The sequence below is a fragment of the Dromaius novaehollandiae genome, chromosome 1 (assembly GCF_036370855.1).
Source record: "Dromaius novaehollandiae isolate bDroNov1 chromosome 1, bDroNov1.hap1, whole genome shotgun sequence".
Taxonomy (NCBI): Eukaryota; Metazoa; Chordata; class Aves; order Casuariiformes; family Dromaiidae; genus Dromaius; species Dromaius novaehollandiae.
In genome coordinates, this window is record NC_088098.1 from 168943134 (window position 1) to 168970344 (window position 27211).

General features: G+C 37.2%; 1 long non-coding RNA gene across 2 annotated transcripts in view; it reads right to left on the bottom strand.

The window, feature by feature from the left end:
* Positions 1-1710: 1710 nt before the first annotated feature.
* Positions 1711-27211, bottom strand: part of LOC112989017 (uncharacterized) — a 41413-nt gene continuing 15912 nt past the window's right edge. Inside the window, exon 4 of one of the 2 annotated variants that reach the window (XR_010387191.1) lies at positions 1711-2058. This is a non-coding gene — a long non-coding RNA (uncharacterized LOC112989017). Of the gene's footprint in view, positions 2059-24897; positions 26096-27211 lie in introns of those variants that run through there. The other variant, XR_003260693.2, reaches the window with a different exon arrangement.

Genomic DNA, 27211 nt, shown 5'->3' on the forward strand with positions numbered 1-27211 from the left:
TATCCAAATTAGGCTCAGACATGGTAGGCTTTCTGTGTCAAAATGGAAGATTTCAACTTACAACAGAGCAATCGTCAAAGGAGTATAACCAAGATGTGTTCATTCTGGTTTGCTCCTGGATAGCTAGATTTTCCTCCTGCTTTCTCCAGCTTACATCACAGTTTGTTGGCTTTATATCATTAATATTGGAGAAATTGTTTGCTTCCCATGCTGCTTTCATCCCATTGATTGAATTTCTCATGCAGAGGGACGCATGGCTGGAGATGCAGATTCTTCTCTGTCTCAGGCTTCTGCAGTTACTGTTTCAAAGTAAGGGTACATGACAGCAATTTTGCTACCATGTATTAACACATCTACTTTAAAGCTGTAGTTGACAGTGAAGAAATACGTAGTCAGCCTCAATTATAAGTGAAATATATTGGTCTAAGCTACCTCAATCAAGTGGCAGACTAAGCATGAATGATAAGATATCAAGATCCACAGTAGCTTAATCTTTCTTGTTTGTATATTAGTACCTCCATAGATTTTGTCCTGCCTGGGAGAAAGTAGAATTTGTCATTATTAGCTATTTGAGCATGATTTCAGTTAGATATTTTTTATAATCAAACCAAAACAATAGAATAAAAATTTTGACATGAACCACATCTAGTTTTTGAAATTTCTGTTCTAGGTTTGCCTGGATTACAAGTTCAAAGATATTCTACTTTCCAGAACTTCCGATCTAACCTGGCCTAGAAAAGTAACACTAAGTTATTTTTTCACATTATGGGCAATGATGACCTTTCTGAATTCTTATTACCTAACATTAGGAAAATGAAGAAGTAAGATATCTGGAAGGTATATAGCAAGGATATGCTTTCTGACAGTTCAAGATCCCTTCATTTTACCTTACCAGCTGAACGGTCATTTCGTCAGACTATAGTCTATGTTCCCTCATCCCTGAGTTCAGCTATTGGTACTGTATAGGATTGTCCCAAAACAGACATGGAGAGGTCTATCTTCTTCGAAAACAACACTTTCATTTCAGAGATAGCAAGCATTTTATTTCTACTCCTCTGAACAAAGCCATAAGGCAAGTTTTGTAAATTGATTTAAAATCAAAGAACTTTCTACCTATTTCTCCTGGAGTCGTATCACTTTACAGTACAGCCCATACAGTATTGCAATGCTGTTTTTATTACTGTCTTAGTGTTGTTATCTGCCTACCCAGTTCTACAGCAATTAAGAAAATTATCCTTTTCTTCCCAGGATAATTTCTAATACAGTTCCCAAAAGACTTCCTCCAAAACAAGTGAGCAACAGCCAAAAACAGAATAAAAGGAAAACAAATGAAGACAGATAAATACTTCTTCATCTCCAGTTTTATCTTACAGATTCAAAGCACACAGCATTCATTTATGGAAGCAACAGAGCACTCTTAACAGTGTTGTTATCCTCTCATCCACTTCCTTCTCAAAGAAAAGCTAGATGGCATGAATATTTTGTATAAACTCAAAATCCAGTTTAGACCGTAACATTTTCTCTAGGGCTTTTACTGCAAGCTGTATTTCTAAGGGCTGTCTCTTCCATTAGCCAGGGCCCATTGTTCTCTCCAGTCTCTATGTTCGATTTAAGACTAGACTTCTGTTTATGATGGCCTTTATTTAGTAATCTAGCAAATAACAAAATAGCATCAAACAACTGACCAATCAATAAAAGGAAACTAGTGGCCATGAGATAAAGCTAAAATTTAATATGTTTACCTGTGAAAAACATACATTCTGATGTATGGCATTACAAATTTGCTGATTAGTTACAAAATATTTTTATTCATTTTGCATTTACACTGTTTTTCATATACACTGTTCATTTTACATATACATTGATTTTGTGGATGTTGGATGCATTCTTGCCATGTTTGGAGATCCTTTAGCTTTCCATGGCCTTTTGATGTAGGTAGCATACATATGAATGCCAGTCACACGTGTGCTGCAAATCCAACTTTGTTCAGTTCAGCTGGAGGCCTGCAGTCCCTGTTCATCAGCCTGGCTCAGAGTTACTCAACACAGTACACAATTCCTGCCAGAGACAACAGCAGTAATTTGTAATTTCACTTATCTGTTATTTGGTAGCTTCCAAAAGGTAAACTTGTGATTCATAAGAAAAGACCCACCAGGAAGAGGCAGCAGACTTTGTAGCACAGAAATTTGCTGGAGCATTTTTAGGACTTTAATGGGAGAAGTTTCTCCTGCACAGGGGGAGCACTGTTATCTTGATGGCAAATCACGGTTATTGGCTTACTAGTCTTGAAGTAATAGGTATATCACATTTCCTAGCATTAATCATAGGGAAGCAAGACTATTAAATATTAATCATGTTATTTCTCCAGGTAACATACAAATTCCATGCAAAAGTTTCAGCAACATGATGTACTGCCCATAAACAAATATTTGCCTTTGAACATACCGTAATCTTTTGAGATTACATGGATTTGCATTTGGCTTTTATTTATTTATTTATTCATTGCTAGACAGCTGGACATTATGCAAACTTCATTAAAAAGAAAAAACTACAAAACAAGTAATTTCCTTCTCTTCCAGGAAACAAAGTAATACCCAGACTTTCCATAAACAGAGAATGCAAAAACTGAAAAGATACTGAAAAAATAGCGGCAAATAATGCTTTCTATTAAAATATATGTATACATATTTTGAGAAATAGCTCTTTTTTCATACTATGGCCATGGGTTTGAGGACGACTGTAATGCATATTATGATACATTTATATAAGTCTTGTCCTTCAAGTCTGTAGAAAATCCAATGAATTAATTTTATGTGTAGGTATAGCCTCAGTGCACATTATTCTGAATTACATTATAGAGTGATGTTTTTTGGGACACTTTCAACCTTTTATAGACATTTTTCACAATTTATTCCAGATATTGATTTGAATATATGCAATTAACTACAACTACATTTTTAATTTTTTATTTCAACCCTGAAGCTAGCTTCCAGTGCCTTTTACATTTTACCTTTTTTTTTTAATTTATTGAATTTCATGAGTTTTACTTTGTTTTTGTATCACTTCAGCTGTTGAATACTTGCTTATTTAATTATGTATCTATTCTATTTGGTGCAGCACTGTGCTTGTTGATATAATGTTATCCAATATGCAGGACCTCATTTGACAATCTTAACTAATGCTAAACAGTACTTACTCATAAAATCTAAAATCAGACTGACCATAAAATATTACTCACCATAAATAAAGATTACAAAATCCAATCTTTAATCCTGATTTATGCTGTAAAGAACTTGTTTCTGCCTATTGCTAATTTCTTTCCTTTTTTTTATTTGGTTTGGTTGACATAAAGCCATCAAATCAGTTATCGTTTCATCTTTATTGCTCTAATTGTGTGTACACAGTCTCAGGAGAATTTATTCACTTGTACAAACATGTGAGACACATCCAAAAAACATGTGAACAAGCACTTGGGAAAAAAAAAATCTCATGAAATCACTGCAGGGGAAAATAAAGATGGAAGAGAGGGAAACATTCTCCTCTCAAAATCATGTTAAGATTCCTAATGACTTTGACAATGCAATGTTTAAGTTGGTGGTTTGCTCATAAATACTGCTCAAAACCGTTTCAGCTTTAATAGTTTGGGGAATAGGATTTTCCACTATGGGGAATTGTGGCTGTATTGTTAGTCTGTATCATTTGTGCTAATCTGCCATAACTTCACTACTTGTAAAGAGAAGCAAAGTCTTACATAACAGAAAAAAATGGAGCACTTCAAGTGAATTATTGTTGTTATTTAGGTCACTAAAATGAGACAAATCTGTTAACTGAAACAGCTGGGGTCAAGAGTCCCTGGATTGTGTTACATTTTTCATTTAATACTCTTTAAATTACTTGTGTAGCTGAAAGGGGAGGCATAGAACAGTGTCCTTGTCGCTAACCAGAATGAGGCTATCATTCTTACTTTTTTTTTTTCTTTTCTTTTGGACTCACTAGTTTTCCATTCCTAGCTACATAGTAGTACTCAAGTCCTGTCTTTAAGCTGTTTGCCCAATGACTGGAAGACGTGGGTTCAATTCTGTCAAAACCAAGCAGGCCTGGAGCTCAGTTCTGAACTCTAGATCAAGCTTCCTAGCTTCCCTGTAACTGTTAGGTTCAGGCTGCCCAACTCATTACACCCCACAGCACCCAACTTCAAGCCTCAGGATTCTGACCGTTCCCATAAAATTCTGCACTTTTTATTCCTGGAGGCAGTGACTGATTTATAGTCAGGAGATAGATTCCCATAGTGAAGGGTGAGGGGAGTGAAAGCCCCATCATCTATCTCCAGGTACGACAAAATGGTCTTTCTTAAGAGATTTGATCTGGCAACGCTATTGACATCAGACTCCAAAGGTCAGCACCCCTTCTCCTTCTCGAACTGCTCCTGATGGAAAGGCAGAGTTAAAATCATCCAGGCTCAGTTCTAATTAATATAGTACTGATTGAAGGTTGCACAATGCTCCCACAGTTGGTCCATTTACTCTTCTATTTTCTAAATTCCTGGGCAAGCAGCCACTAGAACCATGCATACAGACAAGCTGCTTCACAGCAATGCTTCCACAGAAAGCAGCTCTGACATGCTCCCCGTCTTGTTCTTTATTTGCATGCAGGTTTTCAGGCAACTGAAGTTATCAGCAACAGTTAAAACAAGAAACAAAGTTTAGTGAAGTTTGCTATTGCTATCTTATATACAAAATTTACAGAGATAAAATTGTAATTTTTAGCAGGCAAAAATAAGTTTATCTTCTTAGAGGCTCATCCTATTCTGATTTCACTTGGGCTGCTCTACATTTTGGACGCTGAATATGTTTCCCATTAAAGCATCACTTTTTATGAAAACAATCTTGATCCCTAAGACTTGATCCGAGTTTCTAAACACAAAACTGAGCTGAATACAAAGAGCCCCATCCCTTTACACTGTCTCTGTATCATGACAAATGGGCAAGTATGCCTTACTCATTTCCAGGCATTCTGCTCTCCCAAGCATCTGCTAGAAGCTGGGGATTAACAATGGCCTCAGAAGTGGTGTGAGGCAGCAGCAGCAACTGCTCTGAGCCCTGTCTTGCACATGAAGACTGCAGCAGAAGCAGCTCTGTGCTGGCCTGTGGCTTGCATGCCATTAGTGTTACGCGTAACAGTTTAGGAACCCCTGCCTCATATAATTTATGCTTTGTTTAGAGTTTTAATGCTCAAATATTATTGCAATCTTCCAAGGAAAGCAAAACAAGTATTAAAGTACAATTTCCTTTGTTCTTTCGTGCCAGTGGTTACTGTCCATCATTTGAAGGGTGTATATCATTTGTAATCTGAATCAGTTGGCTCCTGCTTCTTGTTGTTAATTCTTGTGATGTTCCACAAAACAGATTCTCTATCCTTTGACACCTTCATTTCAAGACTACTTTTCTTTCTGGAAGGTTTACTGTAGTCAGACAAGTCACTGAGTTCAAGAGTAATGAATGAAACTCAATAGTCCAAGATATGCAAGCCACCAGATTAGATTATTTCAGATCCTCTGTACCTTAAAATATACAAGTACTTCCATCCATTAAGTACAAGGATTATAGTTACGCTCTGCTGCAGAAAAGAAACATAAATGTGATAGTGAAAGGATTTGCTCTTTTCTTTTGGGCGCAATAAAATCTATCCATACCTGAGCTCCTTTTCCAGTCAGTGGAGAGAAACAAGAATTCTTTCTTCCTGCGACCACAGAGGGAGGTTGGGGGACTGTTTCAGAGGCAGATGCCTACATTTTGTCAGATGAATTCTATCTTTTGCACCAAGTAACTTCCTTGTTCAATTCATACTTATACAATTATGATGCACAAAAATGATTACTGACCTACCATGTAAATTAGATACAGAAAGGCTGAGTAATTGCTTCAAGCCCAGCTGTCTCATTTAACCAAACTGAGACATTACCAGCATGAGTCCAATAGCCATGGCAATCACGGGCCAGCTAGGGACTGTGTTTCTTACCACTGAGATGCCAAAATCTTTCATACTGACTGCAAAGTTTCCATTGAATTATCTAGAACAAAGATCTTAAATTAGGATTCAGTCACAGCTAGCATTTCTATTACTTTGTATGATACACAATAATATTTGTAAGCCTCTTCTCTGTTCATCTCAAAACAGAACATAAAATATTTAACTGAAAATATATTAAAATGAAAAAGTTTTTAAGTCTTTCTTTTTTAAAAAAAAGCTACTTACATAAGAAGCAGTCTAAAATGATGGGGATCAGGTTTTACTGGAGTTTCATAAATTCAGATTTGCTGAGAACAGAGGTATAATATACCATATATTTTTTTGAAGATAGAGAAGGAGCTGATTTGCACCTTAAAATGCCAACGATAAAAAGGAATGGCAGAAAATTAAGGATATGGCAGAAAATTAAGGATACTGAGTTAGAGTATTTCTATTTCTCTTCAAAATATGACTTTTTAACTTTTTCATCAAAAGTTTACATCACAGAATTGTTTTTAGAAATTCAGAACTCTTACCTGTCAACAAAGTCATATTTGATGCAATTCTATTCCTGCTTGGAAAACTGCAGACAGTTTAAAAGAATCTGTGCTGTACTCCTCCTATCCATGAGATTTAAGTTACACTCCTTTTATATCTTTTCCCTTAAGCTAATTACATCTGAATCTTAGCAATAAATATTTTCATCCAGAAGAGCAGTGCTTCAAATGTCTTACCAGAAAGACAGCAATAGAGCATCAAATTTTTAAATTACTAATGTAATCATTTATCTTAACAACTGATATCAGTGCATGAACTTTAAAATTAAAGTGATAATTGTAACAGATGTCAGATGTTGCCAAATGTAAGATCTGCTGGGATGGATATGAATTGCTTAGCATTGCCATAGGGACTACCTGTAACAAGTAGCCTTCCTCATCTCCTAGGGATCTACTATGGGCCAAAGAGGAGGAATTAAGATGTCTGAGGCGACCTCAATAAGCAGACCTGTGTTTTTAATTTAGTAGATCAGAGAAGTGTCAGTTCCTCTGGTAGACTCCAGTAAAGATCATGCCTTTGCTGCCCTTGCCTGATTGTTTGATGATATAGTAAACCACCTGGCAAGGGGTCACATGTCTCCAGTGGCTGTAATATGAAGACCATGTATACATTTAGTCTCATTTGAGTAGGAAAAGCCAAAAAGCTTTTCTTTGATTTCATGTAATTAACCTTGCCAGACAGACCATGAAGAAGGGTAAATAGACAATTTGCAGTCAAGCAAGTAGTTACACGTCTACAGGGTCATCTGTTGAATTTATGAAAAAGCAATTACTTATCCCTCAGTAACTCTTGTTTAAGATATTGTAATCAGGAGGAAGACACAGATCAAATATACATAACTGATACATGCAGGTTTTGATTAAAATGTCAAGGTTTATATATATGCCCTAATACATTTTTCCCATATTCCCAGGTAAACCTATAAAAGATGGTTCTTCTAGCAGTATCCTTCAGTTTTCTTCCAATCCTAAGAAAGTAAGTCCTGAAATCTCTCAGTACCTGGGATGAAATTAAGGGGGGGGGGGCATCATCATTGCAGGCCTCTATAAAAGTGCACCGCTATGCTAACTTATTGTGTGGACTAATGCCAGTCAATAAGTAGAGAGTGCTGACGCTGAGAACATGTCTCACAGCTTTATTATTTCTGTTTCTTTAAAATTCAGACTTGTTAGTCTTGTCCCATGGACCAAATGCCCATCTGCGACCTGTGTGTATGAAGTGTACTCTTGGAGAAAATCTTCCAGCTCACTTTAATCCAGAAGAAATTCAGTTCTGCTGCCCTCCATAATAAACAGTCAGTGGGAACAATTCGGACTGTGCTTCAAAAGCATGCTCTGATTTGAACAAAAACTCTAATATTAAGGTGTGCTATGGTACCTATGCAGACCCAGGCTCTCCTGGGTCCATAATCTAAAATAATGCTACAGCCTAATAACTGAAATAAGGAACTGTTTCATTTTAGCCTTGATTCATCTGGCCTTTATTCTATGTGTAGCCTAATGTCTAATGCTAGATAGCATCTAGATAAGACTATTTCTGGCAGTAATTATGATAGGAATCATAGGAATGTTGGCTGGATGGACCTTTGAACTTTGCATTATGAGTTAAGTTTTAACCCTCTGTAGAGAACCAGCACTAAATGCGGTTTTGTCTCAACATTGCTGGCGCTGCTGCAGAGCCGCCGCTGCCGAGGCGCGTCAGGCAATGCCGCGCCGGCGCCCCCGGGAGCCATCCGCGAGGTAAACAACCTCGTGTACCTGCACAGGGGAAAAAAGGCAGAAAAAGGGCAGAATGTGGCTTCTAGGGGAACAGCACGTCTGGCACAAACCGCACATACACATTTGCCATCTGCGCATGAGCAGGAGACGCCCATGTGCCCCCAGCCCGTTTCTGGAAGGTTCCAAGAGGGCGGACTGCGCATGACAGCTAATCTGCATGGGAAGTGAGGAAGCACCTCCCAGAGGCGGGGCAAGAACCTATAAAAACTGCAGACTATGTGAATTGGGGGGGGGGGGGGCTTGTTTGCAACGACTGGATATCTCGCGCAGAGTCAGCAGAACATCATCGGACTCGAAGTGGCGGTAGCTACTTTCTTTTCTCCTTTTCCAGCTTTCTCTATCTTTTCCCCTTACCCTTTTCCCCTCTCCCCTTCGCTTTTCCCCACCTTTTCTCCCCACTTCATTGAAAATAAAGTTAAGAGGTTGTACGACATTTGACCGGTTATAGCGTCTTAATCTCGTCCTTGGGATCGTAACGAAACCCTCCTGATACTGGATCAGGACACCCTCTGATACCATTGTGGTGGTGGTGGTGGTGCAAAACACTTTGTCCTTGTGTTCAGTGCTTTGCAAAGTAAATGCTTTTAGGCATCCAATTCTGATAAAATATGTAAAATGTAGTTCTTCAAATTAGTCTATACGTAGCAAAGAAAAGAATCAAGTTAACTTGAGATTTCTTTTCACTGCCTTCGGTAGTGAGATGGAACAGAAGGAGAATTGCTCCCACTCAAAGCCCTTATACCCTTTTATGGGGTATAGGGATATAGAGACAGTCAGTTTAATTGCAGTATTTTGCTATGTACATGTCATTTACTTCTCATCTTGTTATTCTAGTCTTGCTTTATACTCAGAGGAGAAAAACAGAAGCTCTCAAGATGTGATTCATCTAATCTGAAAATAGACATTTCAAAAAATTCAGTCAAATCTCAGTATCCAAAGAAGTAACTGGTTAGATACAAGCTATGTTCCATTTAGTTTTATTGAGAGTAGTTGTCTGAAGTAGAGAGAAGAACGATGACGAATTCAGTGGAAAACACTCACTCGCCACACAAACACCCAGTCACACTTACGGATGCTTGGCTGGTCCAGCCAAAGGGTCCTTGTATTTCTACTCAGCTGGCATCCTGCAGCTCCGACTCAGTGTGTGCAGTAAGACAACACCCCCAGCAACTTCTGGCTCTCTTGTGCAGCTGGCAGGCCTCCAGGCTGAGTCCCCACTGGAAACTCCTGGAGCCACCGGCCCAGTCTCCTTGGGGACAGCTGTACTTGAACAACCCAGCCAAGCCTAGACTGCCCATTTTGGTGCATTTAAGTCCCTCTTCTCCTCTTCACTGACTTACCCCAACTTTGGTTATGGCTTGCTCATTGCCCCTTGTTCACACCAGGTGCCTCAGCCTCTGAGCAACAGTCTGATGTTAACTGCAACATGTGATTTACTCAGTGGGGATGAGGCAGCAGAGGTAGATAATCCTTGTTCTAGTACCACCATATTTAGCAAGAAAACTTGCAGGGACAGTAGCCCTCACTTAATATGGGAGCATTTTGCTATTTGTGTGATGTTTGTGCTCACATATGCACTAGAACATGATTGCTAAGCTCACCAAAGACGTCTTCTGAATTAATCATGTTTCATCCTGTAGCTCAGACGTGTCTATCAAACATGCATTTATACAGAAGAATTCCCCAACAAATGTGGAAGATGGAAGTAGAGAAAAAATGAACAATTACTTAGAGCTAAAAAAATAAGGCACAAAAGCAAGTATGCTAGGATTCTGAGTTTTATGAGGACAAATGTATTCTAGTAGTATTATTCAAATTCTGTAGAAAGAATTGAGTGGTTATAATATTAAGAAAAAAAGGTTATAAGCTATTAGGAAAGATGAAATGGACAAGGAAAAATGGTAATTTATGTGGAAAACATATGACCTTTTTCTGAGTCACTGACAACTAAAAAACAAATTACCTTTATTGTTTACGGATTAATATCCTAAGAAAAAGAACAAAATGTACCTCACAGGCCATTTAGTCATGCAAGAGACCAAGACGACCAGCTTCTTTAATCCTTCATAATATGTAATAAAATATTTTTTTCAGAGAACTTTCAGTCTTATGCTACTAATACTTAAAGAGACTAGAAACATTAAAAACAAAGCACTTTCCAATTAAAATAGTGCATTCAAAACCGGAAAAGTCTATTTTTTCAGGAACATCTTGAGAAATGAACTAATCACAGAAAAGAAAATAAACTTCATAAGATATTCAATTGAAAGGATGCTAAAGGGACCCTCTGTTTATGCATATCATAGCTGTCATGATTAACATTTTGAGGAACTGGTAGGTAGGCTTGTCATTTGTGGCAACATTAAATACTGGCATGGTATATCCTCTCTCTAATAAATATACGTGTATAAATACACATAGATGTGCACATGCACACACACACACAAATGCATAAAGCAACTGGAAAAAAAGAACTTGGTTGTTTTGATTCAGTGCTAAAAATAACTATCAGAAAATTCATAAGTGAAATGAAAATGTAGGGAAGAAGCAGGGGAGAGAAGAATTAAAGAGTAATAAGAGGACTGCTAAAATGTCAGGATTTGACTGTATATTTGACAGTAAATATATATTATATTTACATATCCATGACACACATGAAATATAAATGGAATATTAGCTGGTTTGGAGGCGGAAGCCAAGAGGCCAAGAGAGTTTTCATATCATGCAATCAAATTTTTCCACTTGATCATAATTCAGACACCAATAAAGAACATCAATATCAGAATCTTTATTCTAGCAGATCTAGATAATGCGTTTTAGAGAATTTTAAAAGAGCTAACTGCTGAAAGGTTTGGAAAATGAAGGTCAGTTTTTGCTAAGTATCTGAAACTGATGAAGTTACAGTTGTCTGACAGAAACCCAGTAAGGTGCCAATATTAAAAAAAAAAAAAAGAAAGAAAAAGAAAGAAAAAAGAACAGGGTGACTTAGGTAATTAAAAACTCATAAAATGTGTTATTTAAGCCATTACAGTTCTGACATTGATCCCAAAATAATGATAGAGCTGATGCAAGACTTGTTTTTTTCTATGTTCAATATATTTTTTTTAAACAAGCCTTAATTTTGTTTCATAGAAGCAACTGAATAATATATTTATTCAAAAATTTACAAGTAGAAGTTTAAGTACCAGAGAATGATGTAGACTGGTGATCTAAGACTAGATTAAGAAGTTTATCATACCACATACTATGTGCTGTGAATTATGGACTGATCTTTATATATATATATATTTATATAAATATATATTTAACATATATATATAAAAATGTTAATATGCTATCTTTCATTAAGTGATACACACAGTCTTCAATTCTTACTCCTTCTACAAAGTTTAACACTTTTATCAGTGATTCAGAAGGAAATTCATCACTGATGAAGTCTGCATATGACTACTGCAAGGCTTGTAATAAAGGAAGAGGTTAGTAGGATAAACAAGTCTTTTTTCCACGGCAAAATATGCACAATCACATCAGGTTCATTTTACAGTGTCGTAAGATAAAGTCATATATCTCAGAGGGAAGAATTCAGGTAATACAGGACGGAAATCTTGGAAAGTAATCCCAACAAAGATAAAAATATTGAATAGCTAACAATCCAAAGAGCACTATCCATCTTCTAGACTTAGACATGGAAAAAACTGCATAATTTTGAACTGATAAATGAATACACTAGTAAAAAAAAATATGATCAGTCACTGCCTCACTTTTCTTAGGCAAGAGGTCTTTAGCCTTGCTTTTGCATTGAGTAATTAACCTAAGAAGACAGCCGAAACTAGAAAACTAAGAAAGGACCACTGCTATCTATGATACTCATGAAAGTCAAATAAGGTCTCTGTGCCACATATTTCATATAGTAACTTTCATGACAGTGAAAAAACAAAACTAAAAAACTGTCACAAGGGTAGTCTCACAGGCAGATGTTGACAAGGCAGATAATTCAGGTGACAAAGAGCTTGAACCATTATTGCCTGTGCTGTGTGAGATATGGGCAATTTGCCCAGACAGTAAGCCAGAGACACAGTAAGATAGAGCTGTTAAGTATATGGTCTGATCCAGACGTGTCTGGATGAAATTTAAAGTAAGAAATATTGTTGAAAAGTAATTGAAATATTTCTCAACAATGAGTTTATGTTAAAGAAAGAATATACAATTTTTATACTTTGTACTGGAGAAACAGAAGCAAAAATTAGTAATTTGTGGATTTTCAGCTAGAAGGAGATTCCAGGGGAAGAAAAGAGCAGATTGGATGATTGGAACCAGAGGTTATCATGAAGTTATCTGAAAATTTTATTTCATAGATTATTTCCTAGAATCTGAGGTCTCTTTTGTGGCACAGATAAGAACAAGTAACATAGCTTTCATCTACTACTATATTTCAGTTATACTTTGAAAGACAGCTCAGCCTCTAGTACCATTTGGAGTAATCTTTAGGTTGCTTCCAGTTGTGTCTATTTTTATTACATCCCTAGGAGACGTGCCAGCAAGGTTAGAAGAAGGGCAGTACACTGCATCTTCTTCCTGCAGCCTCACTTACAAATGTAGACTGCTCCTTACTCCAGGTTAGGCCTCTCTTTCCACATTAAAAGGTCACATCAATGTGGGTCAGAATCTCTCATAGATGAGTGAGGTGCTAACGTTTTCATTAAAGTAGCACTCATTTTCTGATTTACTGTTCAGTACCAGGGCTCTGAGCCAGCACTTAAACCTTGGTTTTAATAGTGTGCCCTGCAAATAGAATATAGTCAATAACTAAAGTGGCCTCTGACTTCATGAAAACAACCTTAATCAAGATTCAGTTATCTTAGTTTTCTTTTTTCTTTTTTTCTTTTTTTTTCTTTTTTTTTTTTTTTTTGGACATAACTTAAATGGATTCTGCTAAAGCAGAAAGCAGTACTTGAGAATTTATGACAAGGTCATAACTAAAAAATGTCAGGAACTTTCCAGCCCTGCACAGGGCATTGGCAGAATGCTTCGCTTCCAAGGCTGTCTTGGTTTAAACTATTTACTGCCTATGGAATAAGAGGAAGTACAGAAGGTAGAAAAATGAAGTGTGGGACAAATGCCACAGTTGATGATCTCTGGTGTGTGACTCTGTCATGCCAATTTCTAGGAAAAAGCAATGGAGTGGAAAGGGCAGCAGTAGTCGAAGTATAATGCAAAATAGAAAAGTTGCAGATGTTGCATGTTTATGCTATATTAGCCACACAACAATTCTACTATAATAATTGTAAGTATAAGGTACAAAGAGTACTCGCAGCATCCATACTGTTTCCAATACATTATGTGAAACAGCTGTATCACTTTGAAATATTACTGAAAATAATATATTTTTTTTTTAAAAAAAGAGATTCATAGTGTATAAGTAGACTATTATTCTATGTTTTACCCTTCATCTCCTCACTTGTTTAGTAGAGTGATATCAAAGTGTCTGTGGCCAGTTCAAAGCCCTTCTGTGATGAGAGTGCTATTTCTTTCCTGCAGCCACACTCTGTCAGTGATAGAGCCTCTTAGGATGTCTTTTACACAGAAAGAGAGATAAAATATTAGAGGTATATATATGACAGCAAAGGACAAAGAAATGTTGGCTGTATCCACAGCAGAAGTTTATTATAATATTGGACAGAAATAGTCCTTCTCTGCAAATCTCTAGTGTGATCATATTTGGAATACTAGATTTTTGTTACCGCCTAATCAGAAAACTATAATATCTGAAGGCTAATTCAGAAAAGGTTTGGGAAGAGCTAGAAAATTGTAGAGATGGAAAAGTTGTTTTAAAATTACAGGAAAGATTACAATAAACCAAGTATGTATAATTTAGCTAAAGGACAATTATGATAATTGAAGTGCAAGAGTACATAACAATTCAGAAATACCGCAAGATTTGAGTGCTTAGAAGCAAGAATTTTTAAGAGTGATTGAGGGAGAGTCAAGTGGAAAAAGTTGGCTGAATAGGCATGAACTGATAAGGCATCCTGGCACCAATCCCCATTAAACTTAATTCATCTCCCATAGGAAGTGTCATTAATAGACTTACAGTACTACATATGATAAAGAAATAATTGATCTTTGACAAAAAGATTCTCCTTCTCTGTTCTCGCTAGACATTAAAAAAGATCTATGGGCCTAAGAGTCTCTGCTGATTTATACCAGCTGAGAATCCAGTCATATTACCTATATCATTTAGCATAAGAAAGGCATAAAGAGAAACATAATGCCAAGCATGGATATTGTGCACAAAATGCACAGTTTAATGTTCAAAGTCAGTGTCACTCTAAAACAATACTGTTCAAATTCATTACTTTAAAAATTATTTTTTAAAAGGCATTTGCTTTAATCTAGCAAATAGTTCTACCACAAGTTCAATTAGCATTTTTTTATACCATATCATGAATCCCCCTTACTCATCATGGTACAGGCAAAAATACATGCAAATTTAAATCACATTTCTTCAGTCTGCTCATCTAATTCACAAGCTTTATTGTTCTTCAGCTGTTGGGTTGTGATTTCCAAACACTGATCATTATTCTGGGTATGCTTTGATTCCTGTCCTAAAACTAGTGCAGTGACAATCCAAAATTTCAAAAGCAATTTTTTTTTGGTTTGCTATAAACAAAGTCTTGCTTGATATTATCTGATAATTGCCATTAAAAATAGTTTTAAAATACCAGTTTGTCTACAGTAATTATTTCTCTGTTTTGCATGACTCAGCAACATTTTTTTACACTGATGTTGCAGCATTAGCTATCCACACTTCACAGGGAGCACCATTCCCCATACAGCTGTTAACAGCAACTTTTATTCCAACACATGGACAAAACATTTTAATCAATTATGGTCATATGAATCTATGACACGAGAGACTTAAAGAAAAATTTAAAAAAAGCCATACATAGGAAGGATAAATTTAGAAGAAGAGAAACTATGTTTTTTTTTTACCATTTTTATGTCACTTACATGTGAAAGAAATTGATAACAAGTTTTGTTAAAACTAATATATGAGGTTTCACAGAGCCATGTACATCCTTAGCACTGTTGCATGAACATATTTTCAAAGAAAGGGATATATACATCAATGCCATATTCCAGAATGCGTTCTTTTGGGGAGAAGGACTACCAGGAAAACCCAAATTAAAAAGAAATCTTTCCCTTTTTGTCTTCTCATAGTACAGCACATGCACAGCACTAAGCCTCTTCAAGCACCCTGGGGCTCCCCCTACCCAGAGCTCTTGTCTGGGTCCTGGCTCCCTCTCATCAGGGTTCCCCGACAATTTGTCAGCTGGCTCCATTCCCTTACTGATTTCAGTCACTGCTCTATAAACTAATACCATTATTTCCAAGCTGAGAGTTCCTTCACTTCAGGCAATGGACCTGAAATGACCATCAGAGGGTAAGTACAATGACAAAGGGTACAACAATACTTAAAATTAACATTAGCAAACAAATATTTATCTGTACCTGCTGAGGACTTAATAGATCTTAATAAGAATACAGCTCAGCAGCACTGGTCAGGAGCAGAGACAGGAGGCAAGATGGAATTGATCCAGGGCACAGAGAACTGGCAACATGAAATTGCTCAGAAATATAAATCTTTATATTACTAGCTTTCTTTTTTTTTTCTTTTTTTTTTTTTTCACCCTGACTGCTCAAATATGGATTCTCATGTGCAAAATCCCCTCCCTCCAGCAAAACACACATGTCGATCAGGCATGGAAGTGCCCTCTTTAACCTCAACACTGTAGGCGTACTCTGTTAACACTTTCTTTTTTGCTTCCATGAAAAAATATTTTCATATAAGAACTGCCTCTCTGAAACTAGCACCAGTACAGTTTTTATTGCCTGTTTTCCACCTTTGCCCTTTTGCTTGCATTCACTGTACAGCAGAACCAAGGTATGCAGGTGGCAATTGCTAGCATCACCTTTTCTAGGCACAGGAGATCAGTCATCAGTCGCTAAGGTAAATAACTGGAATCGCAGTCTCCAAAAATTCAGCAACATCCTATATGCATGATGCAGTGGCTTCTAGTAGCTAATCACATACTAAATACATGTGTGAGTACACTTTTTCTAGCTCAGTATTATATATCACTAAATTCTCCACCTAAATCTATTTTTTGAAAAGAAATTCTGTGCTGCATCATCAGCTACTTCTGACATAGACCTTTTTTAAATGGCAATAAACCACATGGACTGCTGTGCAGTAGATGAACAGGAATTTAATACGACTTGTTTTCCCTTGTGATCTAAAGTAGGAATTGGGTTAAATCATTGCAGGTGAAATACTAGAGCTTAGACTTACTGGAAGGTCTTAGGCACTGTCACTATTTACATCCAAAACTTAAGTATCTGGTTCTGGGAATGAATGCAAGTGGGCTGCGAAGATTGGGTACCTCAGAAGAGTTTTAGAAGAGTTAACACACAAAGCATGGCTGAGCCACTGGGCGACACAGTGTCTGAAATCTGACTTGATTAGGATTAAGCAGGATTTTTTTTTTCTTCACTGAATGACATTAGTTGATTTGAGCACTTAGTGACCTGGAGAGCTCCCTTTATGTAAAGTCTTCCTGAGCCTTGGGGTGTTGCATCCCTCTGCCCCCAATTCCCAGGTTTTGCCCTCATTGGCACACTGTGGACAAGGCTAGACCGTAGAGCAGAAAAAGGAGAGGGAGGAATCATTCATGGTTCCTCTTGCTGAAACCGAGCTGCTCTGCAAAGGATATAAGACAGCATTAGAAAAAGGAAGTGAGAGGAAGCCTGGTTCTGCAGGCCAGCGAGGAGGGTGCCTGTGCTCCCCCAGTGCTGGCAAAGGCAAAGGGTTCTCTGGCAGGTACAGCAAATTGTCTGATAAGGCCCAGGAAAACTGGTATAGACTGAACAGACAGGACATCAGCATGGCTGACTTTTGTATAAAAGAATTCCTTAAGGAATATCAACATTTAAGAGACTGTTCTCTATTTTTTTAAGAGGAAAATGTTGCTACCTTATCCTGAGAGAACACTCCACAAGAAACTGTGACCTTCTGGGGGACATTAGGTGCCAATAGTGCTCTTTGCTTCGAGAAAGAGGGAAGGATCATTTCATCATTTTAGCCTGTTAGTTTGATTGGAACCCTGTCCTCGTTGCGCTGCATGTCCATTGAGAAATATCAGCTCTCATGGAGGCTAGAAATTATTCTTCAAAAGGGTCTGACTAAAAAGTTACTTTCTAGAAGTGACTAATTATATGACCTCAATGACAAACAGTTTGAAATGTTTTCAGTCAAGATGAATGTGCTACCTAAGAATGACAGACAGGACAAATAGCTTGTATAACTTGAAGGAAAATGAAATAAAAACAAAATAATTAGAGACCACTCTGTAAAATAAGGCTTAGTCAGAAATCAGAATAGATTTAGAGAATCAAATTATCACCGGTAAGAGTGTGGAGAGAACTGTGTATAATGCCTATGGAAACAACAGTAGCTGTGACAGGATGTTTTGTAAGAAATAAAATCTTGGAGGTTGCAAAAGTTAAGAATGAAGAGTAAATTTTCAAAGGAACTAGGTTTCAATTGTTGTATTCCTGGAAAGTGGCTAAAAATGTCATCTTAGAGTTCTATATGTTGTATTCCTAATGTTTTCTCAGTTTAAGAACAAAATGTTTTATCAATAAGCATCAGCCTTGCAAACTCACCATGCAGTCTGTGAATCTAAGTAGGCTCTCTCAGTTTTATGTGTCATTACCAGTTTTGCAATGAGAATAGAACTGAGAATTCTGTTTATTTGTAACCCAGAACTGTCCAATATGTTCAGCCCCAGATACATAATATTGGCCCAGCAAAAACAAGTGTTCTATGAGAAAAATGTATACAAAAGGTCCAGGTCAGCTGAATTTTAATCAAAGTTCTTTTTGTTTTAACTAACTTTCCAATTATAACCAAATCTCAGTATTTAAAGTATTTTTACCTGGAATATATCAGATAAAGAATCTTATATACCTCACATCTGAAGTCTGTCTGCATGTACAAACCAATGAGCAGGAATTAAAAATAAATAAATAAAAATCAGATTTCTGCTGAATCTTTTCTTACTGCCAGCCAAATATATTGATAAGTTACCAAGAATTTCAGGTCTCCATGGCTTGCACAAAATTCAAAACTGAACATAATTTACATTTACTGAGGTGTTGACTTATCACAGCCATGTTAACTACTGGGAAGAAAAGAAATATATATATATATCTTCACTAAACTCCTGAGAGATCAGAATAGATTATTATTTTATATTTTACAGACTAAGAATTGAGAAAACAGAATGAGGATCTGAGATTCAAACTATTGCATAGGTGCATAAAACTGCGAGTGATGAAAAACAAAAACGTTAACTGCTTGGACAACCAAGAGGCCACCTGCTTTCTCCAGGGTATATACTTTGGTGTCTGGAGATTTGCTACATCATATGCCCAGAGGTGCTGCCATCTTACAACGAAAATAAATATCTTATCTAAGATGTAGTGTGGATTAATATTCATTAACTGCGGGTCCTTGCACCTGTGAAATACAGGGTCCCAGTCTGAGAAGAGCTACATAATACAAAGAAGCACTGAGTTCAGTGCAAAGCACTGCCACCACCTTCCCTTCCACCAGGCTGAAAACTTGAAGTGTTTTCAATTCTTTGCTGTTCTGTGGATTCCCCAGGGTTTGGAGAATCCGGGTTTTGGATATGGGCTAGAGTTTTGGCAGAGGGGTTTGGGTTTGAGTTGGGGTGAGGGCTCGAGCCCAGTCCAGCACTTCAAGGCAAGGGATCAGGGCTAGGGATTAGATTCAGGCACAGGGTAAAAGAGTTAGGGGAAGGGGACAGAGACTGAGGCTTTGGCATAGCGCTTTGGGCTTGGCCTTAGCGAATCGAGGAGGGGAAGGAGGCAAGGTGGAAGGGTAGAGCTTCAGGTTAGTGGTTAGGCTTGGAATAGGGGTCTCCCACAGGTGCGTAGCATTCAAATGGGATATTGGGATATGGTCCCAATATTTGGGAGCCAGCACCCAAAAGCTTTCCCTGATCCCACCAAGCGCAAAGCCCAAACCCTGTGCTCATGCCTGAACTTAAGCCCAAAGCTCCTCCCTCACAGCCCCTAACCATCCAGCCATCTTGTGATGCGTAACTGGAAGGGGTTTGGGGCCTGGGAGGCAGAGGAAGGGCAGGGCCTGTGGGGAGCTGGAGTGAAAGCACATGGAGATGAGACGAGAGGGAAGAGATAGGCAAGAGGGATCTGCAGGTGAAGGTGTGAAGGCTGGGCTGTAGGTTGTGAGGTGGCTTGTGCTGCAGGAAGCTGCTTGATGAGGAGCATCAGGCGGGTGTTGTGAGATCCTCAAGGGTAGGTCAGGGGCATCCCAGGGGGGCTGAGAGGTTGTGGGAGGGTGGAGGCAGAGGCAGGTTGGAGGGAGAGCACTTGGGTGCTGATGAGGAAGTGCTCTGTATTCCCTCAGCCGAGCACGTAGGAGCTGGAAGCAGGTGTGTGAGGACACGAAGGGCTCCCAGATGGTGACCAAGAGAGGATATGTTTTGGGGAGGTAAGGAGCCTTCAGGTAATGGTGCTGCAGCAAGGACTGGGACTGAGAGAGCACCTGTGAGAGGCCCCTACCCCAAGCCTAACCACTACCCCGGAGCTCTACCCTTCTGCCTTGCCTCCTTCCCCTCCTCAATTTGCTAAGGCCAAACCCAAAGTGCTAGGCTAAAGCCTCGGTCTCTGCCCCCTTCCCCTTGATTTCTCATGTCATTATATCCTTAGTGGTTAAGGGCAGATGGTAAAAAAAATGGCATACCTGGGTGCTGGTTCCTCTAACTTAACTGTTTTCTTCTGCCAGACATGAAATAAACAAACAAAAATATTTCAGAAAGCAAAGAACAAACTCCACATCTTCCTACACCTTAGTCAACTGATCTAGTCAGTAGTCTTGCTTCTGGACAGAAGCAGAACTCCCTTAATCATAACAATACTGAGTTTCCTGGTATTTAGTTCATATTTAAGCTCTATGGAGTTCATGAACCAGGAATATTGCTGCTATATTTAATTTCTTTCACATGTATATAAGGAACTATCTACTGGATACTGCCAGTGCACACTGAACATGTAAGGTACTACATAGCAGGAAGAGAAGACAGTGGTTGCTCCCTTGTTTGCAAGTAACATGCAAATTTCATCTTATTAAAAGACTAAATTTCATCCAGACTATGATCCTCTACTTTTGGAAAATCTGTACCTCTTAAAGTATTCTAATCAGCACACTGTTGATTAGAACAAGAATGAGGATGTAATGTTTTTAATACTGCCTTGGTCCTGTTACTTTGCCAATGGGATGGGAAAGTCTATAGACTTGACTATATAGTATATCTGTGTAGTCCTGTCTGTGGAAAGGGAGGTCCTACTCAAATTAATGTTATAGACTAAATAGCCAAGGGGGCTGATACCAGGACTCAAATTTCCCTCTTTGCTAGGGGCTACCTAAAGGGGAGAAAGGGGAGTTCTCCAGCCTTGGACTATTGAAATACACTTTCTTTTCCACTTGTCAAAGTTATGTGTCTCCTTGGTCAGCATGCTGGTTCTTTTAATCCAATGTTTCTATCTATAGCTGATTTTCTGTCTAATTCAAGGCTGTGAATTGTTTTAACTTAATAGATGCTGAAAACTTAGGAGTAGCAACATTCTTGTATGTAGAATCCAGTTCCCATTTATGAAACTCAACCTACTTCTCCTTTAACTCTCTCTCTATTTTTTCTTTTTTTTTAAGTTCAGTAGTTTAGTCATGTACTTATTTCTCTTTATTTTTTATACAAGGGTGATTTAGAAAAGAGAGCATAAGGTTTAGAACTAATCATAGATGTATTTTTCCATGCTAATGTATTCAAGGAACTGAACTGACCATGCATGAAAAAATCACCTTCACTAAGAAAGTAGGACATTACAGTACTGGAAACTAGGACATATATTTAAATACTGTTCTTTGATACATGTAAGTAATATGGAAAACCCCTTATGCAATCAATAGAAAGCATATGGAGCATGTAAAAGCAATATTGATAGTATAAAGATTTGTGCCTCTGAGGTTTTGAGCATGGAATCCTGAGTTAGCTCTTCTATTCATGCACCTCACTTGAAACCATTATGAATATTGATGTAATACTACTACAGTTAGATGATTGGTTATCATCCACTTTGCTATTATTAATGTTGAAAATCGTATCTTTGATGTATAAACCAGATCACACTGCAGACTCCACAGCTTTTTTCCTAGTAGTGTGAGAGTATCAGCATAAAAGAATGCTAGCTATGCAACAGTAGATGCTGACTATGTGTATTATTTCCAAATGTCCTGAGCAAATGCCATCAAGCCTGGTTAATAAAATCAGATCTGAAGTATTGCAATAGAGGCAATATATGAGACCTATACATAGTCTAAAAAGTTTATGTACTGAAGAACTGGCTTATGGATAGGAAATGTTCTGCCCAGAAAATCCCAAAGACTAGACTAGTAGATGCAGAACTGTACTGGTAGCCACATAAATGTTAAGGCCTAACATTGTAGTTTTCCTGTACAAAGGGTACTGTACTCCAGAATGGAATCAGACTGGGGATAAATGAAGAACTTGGGAATATAGACAGAGTTAAAATAATCATGGGATAACTGCATTCATTCCCTCAGCAGTTCTGTGTGCAGCATTACTCCTTGGAAATACTTCAAATAGTCTCATAGGACAAGAGATAAAATTCAGGCAAGCTGAGAGAACTATCAGGTTATGAAAGATCAGGGTCTGTGACAGAAGATGAATGATCTTTGTGTCCTTCTGTTTACATGGAAATCATTACTCTGGAGACAACAGAGTCCACAGAAGGACCTCTGGAAGGCGAGATGAGAGAAAAAAGGAGAACAGTGATACAAAGGTAGCATTCTGCTTTTTCCCAGCATGTCTGTCTCAGAAGTTGTTCGTATTATCTTATGAGACTGGGGCAGACATTACAAATTTAAAACAATAGACATTGCATTTTTGGTCATTCACAAACATGGCAGAAAGAGTGTTTGCCAGTTAAACCATCTGCCATAACATACAGAGTATTCTTCATTTAAGTACCATAAAATGTTCTTCCGAACTCTTATTCGTTGTGAATAGGAAAGTGTTACAGCTCTCCCCAATTAACTCAATTAGATGAGATTTTCTGAGCAAAAGTAGCAATCTGTACTGCACAAAGCTTTCAGGTAGTTCTAAGGCCACCTCTTTTATATTCATTCTTTCCTTCTCTAATCCTGATTCCACATGCACTCTTTGTTTAAATCTGTGTTACAAAAGTGTCAAAAGCTTAAAATCCTCATAGGAGGCCGATTTTGCAGAAAATGGCTAAAATAGATAGTTTGTCAAATGGAAACAGACTTCTATGTGGTTACATAGAAAACAAAGTCTGCTTATCAAGGCATCCTTTCATGTAGGAAAAAAAAATGACATGAATTCATTGTCTGTTGTAACTTACTGCTTGTATTGTAACATTAAAGGCCAGTGGAATCAAAATTCAGCAAAGTTTGACATTCCTCTTGTCCCACTGTGTTAATATGTGCTTGACAAAAGGTGTGTGTCTCTCCTCACCTCACCTCCAGTTATAATTCCCTGTCTGACAGATGAAAAATTGAAACACGGAAAGATTGTATTCAGTGAGGGATTTAGCCTTAAGTTATAGGCATCTGGTCTCTGCAGTGAAATACAAAATTCTAAAATAATTGTTTAGGATCTTATTGTAATATGTAGGAAAAGCATGTGGTTTTAAGTAACAACTCAGATTTACGAGCATTTAAACTGGAAGCTGTTCACATTTAGCTAGCTGTATTAAGAAACCACAAAGCATGAGACCTGGCCTGCAATTGAATTGCTTTGTAGCTTACCTACTGCCTGTAGCTCTGACTTGGGCACTTTTGCCTGCTTGGGGTTTGCAGCTCATAGAATTCCTTAATAGCTTTGCTATTCAGTTTGCTTTTGTCTATTATATAAGTACTAAGTACTATTATTTAAGTACTTAAGTACTAATAAGTCCCTGAATCTTTTGCTATATAGGAAATTAACAGGGAAGATTATTTTGCATTCCAATGTGAAAGCTTAAAGAAAGGTTTTTGAAAGGTTCATTGTTGTGCCCCCAGCCTTGCTTCATCAAAATTCCATTTTTTTGTCTACCAAAAGTAAGTTGTTTTATTTCTATTAAAAGTTTGGCGCAGTCATAGCAAGAGACATGTGAACACTTTTTTCTCTGTAATTAATGTTAGACTTCAATGTGGCCTATCTGTTAATTCTGTGAAGCATTTTGTGTGAGGAATCAAAATTCCTAGGAGATTTAGAAGAAACAGACCTATATCATTTTACTAGTTGAGAATAAAAAAGGCATATGTTTATGTATTTTAAATCTTAAAATAACAATAAACTTATTTTAAAGTAGAGTTCAGCTTGGCAGTTGCTTGCCTTGGCAGGCACCTTTATCATTAATCTTTATGCACTTGCAAAAAATCTATCAAATGTTCTAACGAGTTTATGGGAAGCTTTTGCATGGTGTAGTATCAATTTCCACTTGTAAAGAGAATGATTAATTTGTAGGGGAAGTAGAGTAGAAAATGTTCAGAATAATTGTTTGATCCAAAGCACAAGTGATGCCTTTTGCAAATGACTGGATTCCTTTCTAGTTAGAATATTGCAAGTCCCCAGGGCAGAGTGCAGATATCATCTTACATGATTACACCTCAGCAACCAGCTTAAATACAAGGATTTGGGAGAAAACTCTTCCCCTGTGTCTAGCTAAAGGTAGACTAATAGAGAAATTCATACAGCAGTTCGTAACTCTGGGACAAAACTGGTTTCTTAAAAAAAAAAAAAAAAAAAAAAAAAAAAAAAAAAAAGATTGACCTTGCCTCCGAATGAATGCAGGTTGTATCAATAACACATTAAAAAGCATCCATATGTTCTTAGGCATTCAATAAAAACTTTGAAGAACAGTTTTTGGAAAAGACTGCCTACTTAAAAAAAAATCCAAAATTACAAAAGAAAGAAAGCTTTTTCTCAGGCTAAACTTTACTGTAAGTGAGTCGGCAGGACATGTACCAGAACAATGTATTCTTACACAGTATTGGGCACTGATGTTATAAGAATATGTCTATGTAAGTGAGTGTCTCTAATAGAATTCGGGGAGGGGAGGTATTTTTAGTATATCTACTCTTCCCATTTTATTGATCTGCAGCAATCTTGAAAAGCAATAGCTTGTTCAAGGCTCAAATAGCAAAGTGACTCTTGCATATACAGTAGTTTGTAGTCACTGTCAAGGGAACTCAAAATACATTGTGAGATAGAAACCGTAAAGTCAAGCAGTGAGGAAGAGTATCTGGATTTTTTTAGGATATAAATCTTACATTCTTCATCTGTGGAGATGAATATCTAAAGGGAATTATTTGCATAGCTATTGTAAGAATAGGATAATGAATGGACCATAAGTGGAGCCATTTTGTATTGTTCATTCATTTATTTGCTTGTAAGGAAATGCTACCCATAGTGATATGCAAGTCCCAAAGCGAATAGCAATAAAAAGTAAAAGGAAAGGCTTATGTATTCCTTTCCATTCTTTTATTGGTTATAACACCAGTGGATACTCCAGAATTTCATGCAACTTGCTTTCATAGTGAAAACAAATATCAAAAACTAGTACAAATACAAAACCTGATTACACAGTGTGTTCTAAAGGCAAGATTTTGATTTGTATAAGCTCTCAATCAAGTTGGCACATGTTCATATTTTACATACATTGGTTCATGATGAAAAACATAAAGCAAACAGGTTTGACTACTTTTCAGCTGAATTTAAGTACATAAATAGTAAATCTGATTCTAAGCCTTGTCACTGCAAGCACCCCTTGATAGATAACTCCAAGGTACTCTAGCCTATCAAAACTTTTCATCTCCTCTGATTACAGCAGAAGCCTTGAGCCCTAACTTAGGCAAGTAGGTTAGTGCATTCAGTGCAGCTGGTGCACTAGTTTAATGCATCAAAAATTAGATGGAATGCTCCCTATAATCATTCTATGTAGAGCACATGTAGATCTTCTCCTTAAAAAGGGTAAATAATAAATTTGCTGTTCCACTTTCTGTCTTTTCTGAGTGCCTGTGGAAGGTTTATTACTGTTATCTCATAGCTTGCTCTTGTTTATGCAGGAACTTCTGTATTATTGTCCCAAAACAGTGGTATATAATTGATAACTCAGTTTACAATTGGAGTTGTTAAACATCTTGTTTATCATGGATAATTTTAAAAACATGAAAGTAGCCAAAAGTCCTGTGAAAGTAAAGCACTGTGATTCGCTTAAAAGAAACAATCTAAACCAGGATATTACTGAATAATTCTTTCATTCAAATTCACTCCTATTTTTTTTCATCTCAGCAAGATTAACTGATGTTTGCTGTCAATGAATGAACAGTTTAAAAAGTAGTTCTTATTTGTAGATACATTCAGTATAAAATTTACAATAGCACCATATTCCAATAAATGACAAGGAGGAAAAAAGTGTGAAATCTTATTTATTGGCCATGATTTTGCAAATATTATCTCAAAACGTGTTGCCGAAGAGTTAAGTGGGAAAGACTATGCTTTCTCTGGAGTTGTTCTGTGGTTGTCTTCCTCAAGAGCTATTTTTTGATTGCTCTTGGCCTACAAGGTAAGGGTTTGAAGGTTAGAAATTACATGAACTTGTTGCAGGATATTACTTTCCTTTCACAGTTTTGATTTTCTATATTTCTCTATCATTTTACTGAAGGAAGAAGCAACACCTTTTTTACAGACTTAGCTAAATTAAATATTAGCTACTATCAATATTTCACTTGCTCAGTGCTTTGTAGGCTATTTTGGCTGGATATTCAGCATATGAATGTGTAATCTGATAATTTGTGTGCTTATGCAGTCTGATTACCGTTGTTCTTGTAGTGGGAATTCTCAGAACATTTATAAAGTTTTTCTTATTTTTATTTATTTCATCCATTTCATATATTAAGACATGCCTTCAGTTCCACAAGATAGAGTTGAACTCCTGCCTCAGATGATTCTCCAAACTCTAGTATCATCCAAAGAAGTCTTTTAATTCTCAAAATATTTCTTCTAGCCCTGAACACTTCAAATGTTTTCAGTTAAATATTCATTGAAGACATCAGGGCTTCTCCATAACAAGCTTTGTAGAGGCTCTTTTTACCTTTCCAAACCCAGTGAGAAACTGTTTCATAACACTTAATGATTCAAAATATAAATATTCCATACTATATGGCTTCTTGCATGGATATCTAGCCTTTCCGTTAAATGTTTTTGCTGTATTTGTGCAGAAAAAGGTTTTATTATTTTATTGAAAAATAGAAGCAGAAAGTAATCACATGCAGATGAAAACATTTGCAAATAAGCATCCCAATAGTAATATGTCTCAGGTATTTATAAAATGAACATAGGATTCCCCCTGTATGTGGAGGCACAGAAGCAGACATAACTGAAATATTTCCCAGCTGTTAATTCATTTAAGACTTTAAAGAGCCCATAAAAGGAATAGCTTTTCATATACCACATCATCATCTTTTGGGAAATTAAATTGTGTGGTTATTTGCTGGGGCAGGGTGGTGGGTGGAGGATGGGGATTGTCCTTGTTTCCAGATCTTTGGTGTGTTGAAATTGCCTTCAAGAAATTTCTCTTGCCCCACTGAGACTAAAAGATCTTAAAGTTTTTTAGGTGAGGCAAGATGAATCTGGCCAAAGTGTACAAAACTTACCACATGCTGTATGGTTTTA